The sequence below is a fragment of the Salvia splendens genome, chromosome 12 (genome assembly GCF_004379255.2).
Source record: "Salvia splendens isolate huo1 chromosome 12, SspV2, whole genome shotgun sequence".
Taxonomy (NCBI): domain Eukaryota; kingdom Viridiplantae; phylum Streptophyta; class Magnoliopsida; order Lamiales; family Lamiaceae; genus Salvia; species Salvia splendens.
In genome coordinates, this window is record NC_056043.1 from 13,154,873 (window position 1) to 13,169,252 (window position 14,380).

A 14,380-nucleotide genomic window follows, 5' to 3' on the forward strand; every position below is an offset into this window, starting at 1 on the left:
CCTCAGCATATTGGGCCTCCTTCTGTCAATTGTCATCCACAGATTTTGGGGACGGAACCACAAATGTTCCAAGGTCATGTCGCCTAGTTTGATGGTGCTTGCTTTCACGTGCAGGTTGTATTCTTGTAATGAGTCTCCTCCACTTCCATAGGTAACAGCCAGTCCCTCCCATAGCTCCCTCACCATCGGATATTGCGAGACCTCATTCACGAGTTCGGGTTCCAAGTTGTTGATTATCCACCCGAACACTATATGATCTAGTTTCTGCCATGTTTCGTGGTATGGAACTATGGATCTGTGCTTGGTGGAGGAACTGAATCCCGAGAGATGTGGGAGGATAAGCCCTTCTCACCGATCGCTCGTGTCATGAGATTCTCCCAGAGCGGGTAGTTGTCTCCCGATAGTTTGGTGGTGAAAACTATATCGCCTGGATTTTCTGGATTGGGCGTCGTTGATTTTGGTGGATTTGGAGATGTCTGCATACTCTGCCGGATGAACTCCGTGAATTTGGCTGCGAAATTATCGCCAAAATTCATGATTTGGTTCTCCTTCTTTTCTTCCTGATCTGACATAGTTTGTTGTTGTTTAGGATGTAGGTTTCTACTTCTTGATTGAAGGGTCGAGATTGGTATGGACGATGATGAGATTATATTCCGAGTCCCTCGTTCTCAACCTGCTCTGGTACCATATTGAATTTGATATCCAAGAGAGAAGAGGAAGAAGACATTGTAGGAGAATTGTGTTTCTGTGTTGTGTACTATCGTTTGAGTAATCCTCTTAATATAGAGGTTTACTCTAATTTACAAATGGTAATACTATCTCCTATTTTTGGTGGTATCAATCACACACTATTTGCAGGATCAATCACTCCCTAATAACATGATTCTTGCCTTACTTACATTATTTCTTTTCATATTCTAACATAGTCTATATCCATTTATGGTAACATTTTTCTTCTTCTCTTTTACTTTAATATTTATGGACCCCACCATTCCACTACACAATTTCAACAACTTTTTCTACTTCTCTCTTACTTTACTCATTATGCATTAAAACTTGTGTCAACACTAAATGGCCCATTTCTATGGGACGGAGGGGATATTTTTAATCTTCTCTCTGTGCGCTATTAGTCGCCCTAGTTTGTTATTTTCATCCATTAGTAAATAATTATCTCATCTGTAATCAACTACTCCCTTCGTCCGCGAATAGGAGTCCGGGTTCACTTTTATCATAAATGGTAATAGGGTCTCACAATCCACTAACACATTTCACTCACATTTCATTTAAAACTAATTTATGCAAGTGTGACACATATTTCACTAACTCTTTTCCACTTACTTTTCTTAACATTTCTTAAAACTCGTGTCGCCAAGGAATGAGACTCCTAATGGCGGACGGAGGGAGTACTACTTTTTGATAATAAATTATATATTTAAGAATTTATTATTTATATCTCAGTTATATTTTATGATAAAATGAATATATAAAAATAGGATCAATTGTCACATGAAATGAGTCAAACTAAACCAATTATAGGAGGGAGAACTAGGATATTAAAGGATTTAATAGTTGTCAAGGGTCAACCAATTATTTAGCCTGTAATAAGATTGGTCACTGTTAGACTTTGAGGCCAAAAATTGAAGATGATAAAAAGGTCAATTCATGAAAGAGTTTTATCAGAATCGATTTTCAACAAGATAAATAAAGTGCTATTGATGTTTTAACAAGGGAACTACACATATAGGTAATTTCTTGAATTGCACATTACTTTTGAAAGACCTAATAATGTTCTAACTGGTTCGAATTTTATCACGAGATTAAATTTCTTCATATGTAAGTGAACATAATGCCATAATTTCCCTAAAATTACATCAGAAAATCAATACTAAGCCAACAACACATCAAAATTTTACTAAGTCCAATCCATACATGAAAATTTTGACAAGTTTAAGAAGCTAATCATGTGCAATTTTGAAAATGACCTATTACCCATCGATTTTGTGGATGGCAATATGTTGAATTTGGTCATTTACGAGGCCATTTATAATTTTTTGGGAATTGTTTCATTTCACTTTCATTTTGTTATAATTTTGTTTTCATTTCCTTTTTTTAAAATATATAGTCTGAATTAGGGGTGTCAATCGGGCTAACCCGTTCGGGTTTGGGCCAACCCACTCGGGTTGCCGAGCTATTTGAGTGCGGGCTATTCGGGTTATGAATTTTTCGGGTCATAAATTTTCAACCCTAATCGTAACCCGGCGGGTTTCGGGCTAACCCATCGGGCTATTCGGGCCTAAAAACTTTCAAAAATAATTTCGTGTATAAAAATTTTACTCTATAAAATGTTTTTAAATTTTAGATAATTTTTTATTCTTAGTTTTAGAATCATATAAATCTTCAAATTTTCATAGTATTCTTCAATAATAGTTGGAGAGAAGCATTTCATCTCAATCAACTACAACATAAACAAAAGTAAATTAAAATTAAATTAATTAATTTGAATTCAAGCTTGTGTTCGTGTCATTATTATTCAAGCTTGTGTTCGTGTCATTATTTTGGTATTGTTCATAATTAATTCTTTATAAAAATTTAAAATCATATCCTACATGAATCATTATTAAAATGATAGATATATTGAGATTTTAATGATTTAGTTCTTAATTTAGTCTTGATTGGCTTTAGTGATGGTAAGACAGTAATGACAGATGTTGGGACGATGGAATAATGAGTCGAGGTGAAACTTGAAAGTTGATAGTGTGTGATCGAGTGGAAAAAAGTGTAGAATGAAGATTGAAGAAGACTAATGATTGTGTCACTTGAATTTAAAAATTACAAAAAAAAACCCCTAAAACTTAATATTTTTAATTAAAAGTTGCAACCCGTCGGGCCAACCCGTTTAACCCGCCAACTCATTCGGGCCAACCCGTTTAGCCCGTTTTGTATTCGGGTTACAAAATTACATCCCTAACCCACTAATTTTACCGGGCTATTTGGGCCGACCCACAGATTTCGGGTTGGATTGACTTCCCTAGTCTGAATATATGCAAAAATATCAAAAAAAATCTACCGGTCCACTTCACAAAAGAAAATTGGGCCAATATTAATTGGTCCTTCTTTTGTATTTTACGTCCATTTTCAAGAACTTGTTTATTTTCATTGCCCAAATCACTATTATTGGTCCACTCAATTTCATCCTAAGTTTTTCTTTTACTACTACTTTAAGTTAGATTTCATGAAGATTTAAAATCAAATCACACTTCCAAACATAGGGAGCAATCTCAAACTCCATATATATTAACTTTGTACATTACACATGAACATCGTGACATTTGCTATATACTTTTGATTTCGAGTGAGTAAAATATGGATTATATATTTGATCTTCGAATAAATATTCATTTCAGATTTCTATAATACGTCTGATTCTCTATTTAACCCTGTCCGTCTACGGGGATTCTATCTATTTTATTTTCCATGCAATAATCACGGAATATAAGAGGGAATTTTCCCCTTTTCTTAGAGCAAAATTACATTACTCATCCATTGTGAGCGTCTGTCCGAATTTCTGCAATAAGACCTTGCTAGAGTTGAACATGAACTAGTTCTTCGCGAATCAAAGCATGCCAACTTTTAAATTCTCATAATTGAGGCAGTGCACTTTGAGATGAGTTGTCACGGTTGGTTGTCCAATTAGAATTAGTTGTGATTCCACATTCAACATTGATTAGTATGTTATGGAGGATACTATAAACATCAACGATCCGATTAGTACAACATATGTGTCTGGCCTTTTACAATCACCCAATGTAAATAAGGAGATAGAGTTATTTTCCTTTATATGTATGTACTTGTTTGTGTCGTGTTGTAAAACATGTAGCACGCTTTGTAGCAAAAAGTTTGATGTACTTGGAGATCTCATTCTAACTACGGATCATATTGCTTTGAGTGTAAACACGAGTGATGTGAGGATTTGACATTTTGATTAGTCTTGCTTCTTTTTGGTGTCTAATAGATTATCTGCATTTTTTTACGGTAAGGCTAAAAGTGGTCCTAAACATATGACGATTTTACGATTTTTGTCCATAACATTATCTTTTGAATTGTTTGGTCCCGAACAAATAAAAATGGACCGGATTTGGTCCATTTTTGACAGAACCGTTTATTTTTAACAGTCGACGCTCCCTCAGTATCCATCTTCGCCCTCAAAAGCCGCATCAGAGCCCTAACCTCAATCCCTTCCGGCCTCCAGCTCCTCCTTAACAATTCTCGTATCCTCAATGATCACCAGACCCTTCACTGGATTTCTTGGAGACAGATCTGCTTGCCTTTTGATGAGGGTGGCTTGGGCATTCGCCGCTTCAGGGAAGTGGCAGTGGCTTTTGGCTTCAAGCTGTGGTGGAGACTTCTGGCACAGGATTCTCTCTGGACTCAGTTCATGATCCAGAAGTACAGTATCCTCCCCTGTCATCTGCATACCTCCTCTTGTGGGTCACATGATAGTCCTACTTAGCGTCGTTTGCGTCGTATTTGGTCATACATGCATGATTATATTCGTTGGTCCTTGGGTGAGGGGAAGATCAGCTTCTGGGATGATGTCTGGCTTGGGGCTAACCCCATCCGGAGTCTGTGCGTCTCGGGAAATGATCCTCCTCAATCTCAGGCCGTTGCATCATATTGACATGAGCATGCATGGGATGAGGAAATGTTGCAGAGTTTATCTTTCAGGTTTGGCGTACCTCCAGATGTGATAGACCAGATCAGAGCCACGCCGATCGAGTTGGAGGCGAAGGATGTGAGGCGATGGAGTCTGACTAGCCATGGCGAGTTCTCTGTAACCTCAGCCTGGGAGAGCATCCGGACTAGACTGCCAAAGAAGGAGATTTTAGGGCTTATCTGGAACCAAGGGTTGACCCCTACCATCTCGGTGTTCATTTGGAGGTTGTTATTTGGTAGGTTGCCGGTGGATGAGAAGCTGCAGAGGAGGGGGTTTGAGTTAGCGTCTAGGTGTCAGTGTTGTCGGTCTCCTTCAGTCGAGTCTCTTCGCCATGTCTTTTTCTTGAGTCAGTCGGCGTTTTCTGCATGGGAGTATTTTGATGCCTGGTTTCCTTCCTCGCACACACCGATTCACACGAGCACTGATTTTGCACTTAGACTTGGTCACTGGCGGAGGTCCTCTTTCCAGAGGGCTCCCGCCTTACATATTAGTTTTCTTGTACCCTGTTTGATTGCTTGGTTTCTTTGGACGGAGAGGAACGGCTGCAAGCATGGCGGTCGTCCTTTTCGTCACTCTCATGTTATTTGGCAGGTCACTCACCACCTGCACGTGCTTGTCTTGGCTGGCAAGATCACCTCGACCCACTGGAGGGGATGTTCGCCGTCGGTTGATTTCATGCCTTTCTCCCCTAGACAGCGTGTTCTGCGGTCACTCATGGTCCTATGGCATCCCCCTGATGCCCCTTGGGTGAAGCTAAACACTGACGGTGCCTTCTCTACATCGACAATGGAGGCGGGGGAGGGAGGATTGGTTCGAGGCCCTGATGGAGGGCTTCTGCGTGCCTTCTGTGCTCCAATAGCCGCATCATCGAGCTTTGAGGCGGAGCTGTTGGCTTGACTCAGCGGCTCTGGTTACCTTGTTGTCATCTGGACAGCTTGGCGCTGCGGATTTCAGACATCACATGGCTTTGATCCGGAGTATGATTGCTCAGCGGCATATTCGGTTCTCACACATCTACAGAGAAGGGAACCGAGCTGCTGACTTTCTTGCAGGTAGGGGGGTTCAGACCCCTGCCCTTACTTATTATGATCCAACCTCTGCACCTCGGTTTCTGCAGGCGCTGGTTAGGATGGACCAGCTGGGATATCCTAACTTCCGTTTCCGACGTAGAGATGTCGATAGACCCAGCTTCTTTGGTGGTTAGTTTTGATAATTTTTCGTTTCTCACTCATAGGTGTTTAGTCAGCTTTTTCCGCTCGATAGCACAGATGATCCCGACTTGTGGGACCTCTATTTGGCTTCTTCATGTTCTTGCTTAGATCCTAGTCACTTTTGGGCTAAGATCATGTTGTTAGAACATTTTATTTTGATATTATTTACGGGTTGGAGGTCTGCCTAAACCTCCCGCCCACAAAGGGTGTTTTTGTAAAAAAAAAAGAATGATCACCAGACCCTAATCATCGGCCAATCCGGCCGGAAGTCCCAATTTCTGAAACCCTATTTTGCGATTCCAGTATCGAATTAGAGCAAGATCGAGGCTTTACTCGATGTCGTTCGGATGGATTTGGGAAGTTTCTTGTTGTGGTGAATTTGTTGCTTAGGCTCAGGGGTGGGAAAGGGGGGTTCGGGTCGTTGCTGAGAGGGGCGGCGACGAAGGCGAGGCAGAAGAAAATGAACAATTATGATGCTTGCAGGAATATGAGTGGGCGGAGGCTGCGTCATGTGAACGCCGAGAAGAAGCTGGAGGAGTGGAGGGCGGGGGAGAGGAAGCTGGTCGTTAAAAATAAACAGTTCCGTAAAAAATGGACCAAATCCGGTCCATTTTTATTTGTTCGGGACAAAACAATTCAAAAGATAATGTTCAGGACCAAAATCGTAATATCGCCATATGTTTAGGACCACTTTTAACCTTTACTTTTTTATGTGCAACTTTTAACCGGCCAATCAACTGTTGAATTTGCTTTTCTGATTTCTGTATATTTCTCATATTAAAACGTGTGGTAGTCGGATTTTTGGATAAATTAGTCGACTCAAACAAAGGCATTGATTTGGCAACCTAAGACCATGTTTATCAATGACCTTGGTCCCTCTATCTCCTCCATGTCATTTACAAAAAAAATAGAAAATAGAAAACAGTCTCTCTCTCTCCTTGACCCGTGGTCGACCAAATGAAAAATGAGAACTATGGGTCGCTCCCTCTCTTCCATGCATTCACCAATGAGATTTTGCCATTTGACATAATTTCATTGGTACTTAATTATTTTTCTTAATAAATCATTTATCTTTAATATATTATATTAAACAAAATTAATAATTATACCATAATTCATAGTTTTTCGTTCTCTATAAATAGAGATCAAATTTGCTATATTTTTTTTGTAATTTTTGTCTTTCATTATAATCCATTTTTATTTACTACAATTTCTTTTTTTAGTACTATCAATTATTTACCCTTAATTTTGTTAGTACACAATGCAATTTTATTTTTGGTTTGTTTGTCTATATTTTTTAATTTGTTATTCTTGTGTTTTAATAATTTTATAATAAAAAAATAATTTAAAACAAATAGAATCTATTATTTACAAATAATATAAAAAAATTTAAAAGTAAATAAATAATAATGTGGTTGGGTGGTCATTGATAAACCATGAAAATATGTGTGGTTGGGTTAGATGAATATTAATGATGTGGAGGAGATAGAAATGAATTAAATATTAAAAAAGTGGATGGTTGGGTTGGGTTGGAGGGTTGCTGATAAAAATGGTATAATTGAAAACTTTCCTAACCGCTTACTGACACCAATGATAAAAAATCAATCTCCTCAACAAAAATTATAACTTAGGGACTTGTTTTTTTATTTTTTATAGCTTAAAAATCTCAAACTACCGAAGTGTGATAAGTTAAAGTGCAAATTAACACATCAAAGCGCAATGCTGACCATAAAAAAAGAAGGCAGCAAAATTTTAAAATTGGTATTAAGTGTGCTACTTATGAAGTGGTATGAAAAAAATACACATTTTAGAAATAATATTATAAGGCATTTTTTTATAGAGTTGTAATTTACACCAAACAAGATATAATGGTGTTATAGGTATATTATAATCCTAGATATTCAATTATATGAATGAACCCTAATTATCTTAAGCGGATCTTACCAAAATATATACTCCCTCCGTTTCTTTGAGGCTGAACTTTTCGGCACAGAGTTTAATAAATGAAAATTTAGTGTATTAAGTAGATAGATTAAAAAAAAGTAAGACAAAAAAAGTAGAGAGAATAGATTAGAAAGTGAATAAAGTAAAGAGAATAGAGTAAAAGAGACTAAAGTAAGAGTGAGAACAAGTGTTATTTATTACCACTATATAAAGAAATGATTCAACTAAGAGGGAACTTCACAAAATTAAAAAAATGACTCAACTATGAGAGAACGGGGGACTACATTTTTTGGTCTCAAATCAATTCGTTCTTTTATTATAGACTGTAATGAGATAATGTGATATAAATGGACCTTTATTGGTATTGGTCTTGAGAATTAATTCATTGGGCTGAATTAGTTGAGAGGCCCGTATCATTTGTGATGGCCGAAAGTCTGTGACCCCATTACTTACAAGGGATTGACCAATTGCTGCCGTGTGGCACTCTACGAGGATTGTGATTGCTGACCGTTGGATGTAAGGTTGTGCTTGTTTGCTGAATTAAGTGATCCGCCTCCCTTTCTCATTCACTCGTTCAAAACGGTACACTCTCTCTCTCTCTCTCTCCTGAAATCACTTTGATCTTATTCTCTGGTCACTCTCACCTCTGTTTTAGTGAGAACTGAGTGAGTATCTCTCAACCTCCGTGTTGATTTGGAGATTTCGCTTGGGTTTCGAATGGTTTGTTCGATCCAGTCCTTTTGGTGAAAGATCTTCTGCTGATTTCTTAGATTTGTTAATCTTTTTGTTCTTAAGGACTTTGGTGGTGTTTGCGAGGTGATTTGTTGGTTCGTTACAAAGATAGCCGAGGCAAAGCAGCAATTAGAGGTTCCCTAAGGTTTGGGGTTCGATTGGTCTCGCTGTGCTCCCTTGTGATTTGTTGTTGAAGATAGAGGAGGTCACTGGCCCTGTGAAGTTGCGTGTGCAACCTGAGCTACATCCTATATCTTCTAACTCTATTTCCTGAGGTTACTTGTTCAGATCCACTTGGATCTGATTTCACAGTGTTACTGACGTTTTACTTAGTGTGCAGGAAGACTACAAGGGATGCTTGGTTGAGAGTCAGACCCGGAGGAGGCTGTGACTAGTGCTAGGGTTTAGCTTGTATAGATATCTTGTATATTGTTCTTCTTCTTTGATTGTATTTAGTCTGTGTCTTGGGAGATTGACCATCTCCGACTTGCGGTGTAATCAAAGATGTCTCAATAATTAGTGAATCTCAAATGCTCTGATCCCTACAAATATATTTGGTAAATTAACATGTTGTTTAGCTAACTTCTATTCATAAATATATTGCCATAATGTACTAGAGTTATTATTTTTGTAATTTTCCCTCTTTAGAAAATTATGAACTTAAACATGTTTGCTTGAAAATAAAAAAAAAATCATTCATAATATAATTGTTCGCTCACCGTCGTCTATGTTCGGTTTAGTTATCATTTCCATTTAAAGATTGAATATGTGATAAATCATGCATATTCATTTTTGGCCTTAATATTCATCATCAATATGAACTGAAACCATAAATATTTACAAGTTACAACTTAAGTACTCCATATTTTAAAAACATTACATTGTTATGGAGAATATTAATCTATCTATCACCAAACAATTCTAGTTGATTGCGCATTTATAAATACTAGGAAAATTTAAATCATTCATAATATTAACACGCTATATGAAAACAATAGTACTACTACTACTACATTATATTGGAACATAACATTATCTTATAAGACTTGCCAAATTGAATGCACAGCAAAAGAAACTCGATCTATATATTATTTGAAATGATATATTTTTAATATATTTAATAATCAAGAAGATATTTCTAATAAACGCATGTGGTAGATGCTAAGGATTATGTCTCTACCCCTAAGTTGTCAAAATAAATAAATTAAGTAATACTCCATTTTAACTCTGCACGACAATTATTAATCTAGGTTTTCAACGTGAATGTCTTAATTAATTTCGTTCTTAACTAGCTTCGTTCTAAATTGTTTTGAATTCTCAGTTCGAACGGTTTATTATTTAATAATATATTACGACTTGTGAGTTTTGAGTCGCATCTAATTAAATGGATCGATCGTCATACTTATTTTTCCATGATTCCATCCCATGCACCTTGACAACAATGACATAGTAACATTTTTATAAATTATGATCCTTTCAAGTAATATAATGAAAGGATAAAAAATAATAATATGTTCCCTTTTAATTAAATACATTTATCGGTTCTCTAAAAACAAAGGCATAATTGTCATTACATTATAAAATTTGGTTAATTTTTGTATCAATCTCATCATTTTGAAATTTAAATTCTCACTTGCCCATCCGTCTCCATCTTTGCCATCCACCCCCCATTCTCAAGCAAACTCATTTGTAAGCACCACTTCGTGCTCCTAAGATAGACCAGATGAAGTTATTGTTGTTATAGTTTAAAATTAGAAAATGATAATATCTTCACCTAAAACTAAAATAAAAATATCAAAAATAAATTGCTAGTAAAATCAAAAATACAAAATTAATAACAAAATGACATTAAACAAAAAAAACTAGTTAAAGTTATACTCCCTCCGTCCCACTTTAGGAGTCCAATTTGAGTTCGGTACGGGTTTTAAGAAATGTAAAGGAAAGTTGGTGAAAGAATATAGTGGAGTGTGGGTCCTACGTTTATATATTAGTTTTATAATAAAATGTGAGTGAATAAAGATCAGTGAAATGTGGGGCCTATTACTATTTATGGAATATTCCAACCGGGACTCTTAAAATGGGGCAACCCAAAAATGGTAAACCGGAACCCCGAAAATGGGATGGAGGGAGTAATATATAGAAAAGCTAAAAAATAATTTAAAATAAAATGATGTTAAACAAGTAACGTGCTAAATAAAAAGTAAAACTAAAAATATCTTAAAGAAGTGCAAAACTGCCTGCTTTAGGGGAATTCCCGTCTAAAAATATGCAAAAGTACCAAAAACGAGCAAAACAAAAAGTTCAGAAATTTACCATTATATTTTTTTTCAGAGATCTCGTATGCAAACGTCAGTGGCGTATCCACCTTACCCCAAAATAAAATACTAATACTATGTATTGTGATAGAATTTGCAAATGGTCTTTGTGATTTAGTGGTTCTGCTATCAGTTTTCACAGCCAAGGTACTGAGTTCGAAACCTGGCGCATATTCTAAAATCTCTTCCTTTCTTATTTAGTTTTATTCTAACATATAAAAGTCTATATCATATAGTATTACTCATTTCAATTATTTTTTGTTTTAGTTTTGTTAATCCAATTTGTTTACTTATTTCATGTTTTATTTTATTGAATTAAAAGTTCTGTAGCCTTTTACTTCTTTTCTATATTTCTTATTAGAATAATGAATTTACTTTTGTTGTTTACTTTTATTCAAACAATTGAAAGAATAAATGTAATATCTTTTTTATTTGTTAAAACAATTCAAAAATTAAATTCATATACTTCTTGATCAAATTCTTAAATAATCAAAAAATTTACTTTAAACCTATATTATCTGTTTTGCAGTAATTATGTGCAAATCTTTATAAAACATTTACAACTCATAAAAAAATATATAACTTTTAAAAAATAATTGACATTTTGCTTGAAGTATTTATATCCACAAGGTTTTGCTCTAAAAACTGTCCATTAAAAAATATTTAAAAATTTACTCAAATATTTCATGTCAAAAAAATTAATTTATTTCCAAATTATATAATTTATGTCTATAAGACATTTGTATTTAAGAGAACAAAAAGGATTGTTTGGATTTTTAAACTTCGAGAACTATTTTCGTACCCCCGAATCAAAAATCCTGGATTCGTCACTGGCAAACGTTAAAGTTTAGGTACCGTCTATGTAGTTTACTCTATGTTACAGTTATTTAGAGATAATCCAATGCATTGGAACTTATAGTATCGTAATTTTTATAGTTGAGAAATATTGTTGTTGCCATTGATTTCTAATAACGCCATGCATATGCAACAAATTAATTTGTCCAAATCATACAGCTTTGCAATATTGTCCAAAATTTATTATGGTCATCCAAAACCTCCATGGAATACCACGAACTATTGATCAGCAATATCCATTATTACAACATAAATTATACTTCATTTGTCCCGTGTTACTTGCACCTTTTGAGTTTCCGCTTATCTTAACTAGTTACACTATTTATATTTCTAAGAATTATGATATTTAATTAATATATTATAGTTAATTAAGTGTTCCTTTATTAAATGATTTCTCATTAAACTTAAAATACTAATTTAACTATACTAAAAAATCAATTCCAAATTTACGACCTAAAACGAAAAGTGCAAATAACATGGGACGGATGGAGTATTATGCAATGTGATACCGTTACCGTCTCACTTTGCCACGAATTGAAATTAATTATTTCAGTAGATCATACCTTACCTCAATATACAAATATCAAGAAAATTTTAAATGTGCTATGAGATTAATTAGATCTCATATTAATCACTCCGACTCAGAACTATACATGATAAACTTTTGTATTTTTTAATTAAAGCAAGATTGGATTACTACAATATACTCCCTTCGTCCTCTATTGATTGGCACAATTTGACTTGACATAAGTTTTAAGAATACTCCGTACTATTGTGGAAAATAGATTGAATAAGTTAGTGAAATGTGTATCCTACTTTTATGTATTAATTTTATAATAAAATGTGAGTGGAGTGAGTTAATGAAATGTGTATCCAATACCAAAAGTAGTATAAATAAGAATGTCAATTAATTGAGGACAAACGAAAAAAGAAATTGATGTGAATGAATAGAGAATGGAGGGAGTATAAATCATGAAAACCGCATTAATTTGAATGTTTTGAATTCAGATTAAAGATCATTCCAGAAATATCCAATTCAGTTTTCCGGTTGACATGGTGAAGTAGTGAAATCCTAAGAAACCTGGTGAAGTAGTGAAATCCTAAGAAACCTGGTGAAGTAGTGAAATCCTAAGAAACCTGGTGAAGTAGTGAAATCCTAAGAAAACCGTATCTAATCTGTTTGTGACCTTATAATTATTTGATTCTAACAAAATAATGAAAAGTATGTACACGCAAACTCATATTCCACAAATGTACAAAATCTCTGGATATTCATATACTTTGACAACAATTGAATGACATATTGTAATTTAATATTTTCTCAATTCCAAAAAATAGTGTTTAATACTCCCTCCGTCCCGAGCTACTCGCTCATTTCCTTTTCGGCACGGAGATTAAGGAATGAGTGTATAGGAAAGTCAAAAATGACGGCTGTAGGTGAAAATTTTTACTAAAAATGGAAAGAGTGCAAGTAAGTTGGGACGCCCAAAAAGGAAATACGTGCGAGTAGTGCGGGACGGAGGGAGTATTTTCTACAAATAGAGACGCTTTTTCATATACTCCCTCCCTCTCCCTCCCTCCGTCCTAAGATAGTTAAGTCGTATTCTTTTTTTTTATCCCAAGCTAGTTGAATCATTTTTTTTTAAACTTTATAACTTTCTCTTACTTTCCTCTCTCCACTTTAACCTTTAACAAATTAATTTCTTAAATCTCGAGTCCAAAAGAAATGCTCTAACTACCTTGGGACGGATAAAGTATTACACTTAGATATGTCAGCACCACCTGACATCCGTGGATTGGTCTATATGGCTAACCAAATTTAGATGGTTAGAGTTGAAAATTTCTAAGCTAATAAAACTACAACTAGATTAGCCTGTAAACCGAAGGGCTGACCCGATAGATTGGACCTTTGTGTAACTATTGTCGAGTCTTTCGTCTTGTTTGACAACTAATTCAATACTTCATTGATAATTTGTAATAAATAACCGTAAAAAATTAACTTTCCATTTTATATATAACATAGATATATATGACTTTGTTAACATAAAATATCATAGATAAATGAATTATAAATTTAAATTAACTTTAAGAAATATTTTAATTTTTAAAACATGTTTTAAATTTTGTTGATTTATATTTTTATTTTATTTTATTTTATTTACTAATCTTAAAGTAATATTGAATCATGTTTATGTTTAAGCATATATCTCAAAAATATAACAATTAAATATTTTATTTCTATATATATGACTAATTTTATGATTATGTATTAGATTGATCAAATATTAATTTTATCGTTAGCTGTTTGATTAGCCTATTGGGCTAATCCAAAATTCGAGCGTTTAGTGTTAAGATTGAAAATTTCTGATCCAATAAAAATCATAACGTGGTTGGTTAGTTTGCAACTGAATTACCCACAATCTGAGTAGGATTGACTCGAAACGAAACCTTCTAAGTTGATATGATTGACATCTCTAATTACACAACTAATAATGTGAGTCTCATTATATACAACTCCTTCCGTCCCTTGTTAAGAGACACATTTCTTTTCGACTCGGGATTTAAGAAAATGAGATTTTGTTAGTAAATTGGAGAGTGAATAAAGTAAG

At 34.8% G+C, this 14,380-nt stretch overlaps 1 long non-coding RNA gene across 1 annotated transcript; it reads left to right on the forward strand.

Annotated features, from left to right (window-relative positions):
- The first annotated feature begins 8,449 nt into the window (after nt 1–8,449).
- LOC121757000 lies at nt 8,450–9,178 on the forward strand. The gene is made up of 2 exons (XR_006041149.1): nt 8,450–8,589; nt 8,665–9,178. It is a non-coding gene; the product is annotated as an uncharacterized LOC121757000 (long non-coding RNA).
- The last annotated feature ends 5,202 nt before the right edge of the window (nt 9,179–14,380 follow it).